At 65.7% G+C, this 2,828-nt stretch overlaps 1 protein-coding gene and 2 non-coding genes across 8 annotated transcripts in view; 1 reads left to right on the plus strand and 2 right to left on the minus strand.

Annotated features, from left to right (window-relative positions):
- Positions 1-680: 680 nt before the first annotated feature.
- LOC112469166 lies at positions 681-844 on the minus strand. The gene has a single exon (XR_003042488.1). It is a non-coding gene; the product is annotated as a U1 spliceosomal RNA (small nuclear RNA).
- A 381-nt stretch (positions 845-1,225) lies between these two features.
- Positions 1,226-2,828, plus strand: part of FCGR1A (Fc fragment of IgG receptor Ia) — a 40,807-nt gene continuing 39,204 nt past the window's right edge. For 4 of the 6 annotated variants that reach the window (XM_025038496.1, XM_025038499.1, XM_025038501.1 and 1 more), the window contains exon 1: positions 1,227-2,806. The gene's annotated coding sequence lies outside the window, so the exon portion shown is untranslated. Of the gene's footprint in view, positions 2,807-2,828 lie in introns of all 6 variants that reach the window. The other 2 variants (XM_025038498.1, XM_025038500.1) reach the window with 1 other exon arrangement.
- Positions 1,892-1,963, minus strand: TRNAE-UUC. Its single transcript has one exon. It is a non-coding gene; the product is annotated as a tRNA-Glu (tRNA).

Here is a 2,828-nt window from a genome sequence, read left to right on the forward strand (position 1 = left end):
CGAGACGCTGAAGAGCGAGCGCATCATCCTGGATCACTTCTCCTCTCTCCAAGGACCTCCGACGGAAGGACGAGCTGACGGGAGCGTCGCTCGTTGGTGGTCCAGCGCGCGGAGGAGTCGGGGCTTGTGGTGGAGCACTTGCCGGGTGTCTCTTCTGGGCAAGACTCCACAAAAAAGCACGCGAGAGGCGGCTGGGTGTTTCCCGCAGGTTGAGGAGTGGGGGTGTGGAGAGGTGTTTCTTTCCCCAAGAACAGAGCTGGGGTGGAAGAGGAGGAGGGAGAAGGGGAGGGCGACTCCGGGCGAGAACAGGTGGCTGGCTGGCCCGGGCGGGGAAAGGGCGCGCTGGCAAGGGAGCCGGGAGCCTCGAGGCCAATTGTGGGAGGGGTGCCTAGTTCGGAGCTGGCCCCAGAGGGACTGCGGAGCGCGAGGCCTTGGGGGCGACGTCTGCCACGCTCTCCAGGCAACATAGGCTGGTGGTGTGGCCTTTGCGGTGCGGGTGCGAGCCCCCGCGGGCTTGGGCGCACTCACGCACGCATACGGCCAAAAGCGCCGTGGAGAGACTACCCCTGACGCCTGAGCCTGGGAGGCATGGCGCAAGAAGCGGGGAAGACACGCAAGATAGTGCGGCGCGGGGAACAGCAGCACGGAGGAGATGTCGTCTTATCGTGTACGGAGCAGATGAGGGGAGAGCGCGCACGCAGTCCCCCACTAGCAGAAATTGTGCAGTCGAGTCTCCCACATGTGGGGAAATCGCAGGGGTCAGCACGGCCCGAGTGCAATGGCAGAGCCTCGCCCTGGGAGAACCACCTTCCTGATCGTGGTGTCTCCCCTGCCAGGTAAGTATGAGCGGCCCTCCTGCAAGCATCGTGCAGCCTCCCGTCCCTCCACCGTTCACTAAGGGTCACCGCCGTCCCCCACCCGGCCCTCGCCTCATCTCCAAACCGCACTCGGCAAAACAATGTAAGCCAAGCCACCAAATCCCCAAGCTCCCACGCATGCACACGGGAGACCCCGGGTCGGCCTCCCTCGCCCCTCCCCCCCGACAGATCGCCGTGCATCAGCGGCTGCAGACCCAGCGACCGGCAGCCACTGCGCTGTGTCATCTGCATACTCCCCCGGCGGCCTCTGTGGGCTGGGTCCCCGTCACCTCCTCCGGTTCTCGCTCGCTCTCCTCTTGGCCCAGGGAACACCACGTTTATCCCAACAGGTCTTCGGACCGACCGTCCAAAGGACAAGGGGAAACGTGCCCGGAGCCTGGAAGAGTCTCGACGGTTTAAAGGCAACAGCCGTTGTCGCCGTGGTGGGATTTGACCGTGATACCGTTGCTTGGACATTCTGGTGTTGATTCCTACTCCTCCCTTCCGCTAGTGGCAGCGGTCAGCGCTTCCCATTTTGCGCCTACTTCACCTGCTGCTGCCTTTGTTGGGTCCGTTCACGTCACGTCCCTACACCGTTTAGTCGACGGACGGGACAGCCCTGGAGGGCTTGACCCAGCACTCGCCTTCCTGTCAACCCTGGCGGGGGTCGCCCTCGGACACCTCTTCCGAAGGCCGAGTGAGCACTCACGTGCGGACGGAGCTGAGGAGCCCCAGCCGCCAGGCCCGTGTCCAGGGGCGCGCACTCATCCCGCCACCGGGTGCGGCTCAGCCTGCTCGGCGCCCTGGAGCGCGGGCTTGGGTGCAACCCACCTTGATGTGACCTCCGCGCGGCCGTGTAAACCTGAGCGAGAGAGCCACCGAGGAGCCGTCCGAAGCCCTTCGTGCGGGCGGCTGACATGCAGAAAACCTGCGGGACTGAAGGCTCGGTGCGGGTAGCACACGCCACACGCCTCTACGGGGGATGTAGAAGACAGATTCTGGCCGGGTGACAGATGCCAGTCGGCGCAAAAAGTTTCCCTGACCGGGAATCGAACCCGGGCCGCGGCGGTGAAAGCGCCGAATCCTAGCCACTAGACCACCAGGGAGCCGCGAGGCGACATCCTCGCTCCTTCCTTCCCCGCGGAGTGACATTTCCCAGCGCTCTGGCAAGCTCTGGGTCTTGGGTGAGGTTGGGTGGCGCCCGTCGTGCAGGAGTCCTTTCCTAAGACCAAGTTCTCTCCCTGCCTTCTCCACCGAAGGAGCCCGCAGACAACCCACCGAGCGCCCCGAGGCCTCCAGGTGCACGCGTCCTGGAACGAGTTGTCCCGTCCCGGCTGCCCCTCAGAACCGGCCCGGAGACGCGCTTTTGCGAGGTGGCCGCGCGTGGAGAGAAGGTCGCCGGGGCCGGGGCGGTGGACCGGGTGGCTCGGAGGAGGCGAGACGGGAGGCGCCCAGGGTGAGACCCCGGGATTCTCCAGCCTCCGAGAAGACTCCGAGGGGCTGCGCGGACCGAGATGGCGGGGACGGAACACGCTTTCCAGCGAGGCTCCGCCATCCTGACCTGGACGCCGGCTCTCGCCCCCGACAACCCGCCACACCCGCACTTTTCCCATCTTAGTTGATGGAAACTCCAACGCTGGGGTTTCCGCACATCCAATGAGTCTAATTTGCGTGTTCACTCGTCTGTCGGGCGCAGACGGTCAGGTGCAGCCGGAGCAAACGGGAAGAGCCATCCCTGGGAGGCCGCCGGTAGTTCGGCCTCCCTTGGGCCCCACTCGGCTCAGGCCCTGGGGGTCGAGGCCCGGGGCGTCTCCGGGGCGTCTCTGGGGCGCTGGCATCCGAGGCGGGAGTGGAGCAAGGCGGGGCGAGGCCGTTCAGCTGCCCCTCTGCCTTCGGAATCGCCCGACGCACGGGTTTCAAACGCGAGCGACGGGCTGCGTGGACTCCAGGTCTTGGGTGTTGGGAGGCGTT

The sequence above is a fragment of the Pteropus alecto genome, unplaced genomic scaffold, assembly GCF_000325575.1.
Source record: "Pteropus alecto unplaced genomic scaffold, ASM32557v1 scaffold106, whole genome shotgun sequence".
In the NCBI taxonomy this organism is placed as follows: domain Eukaryota; kingdom Metazoa; phylum Chordata; class Mammalia; order Chiroptera; family Pteropodidae; genus Pteropus; species Pteropus alecto.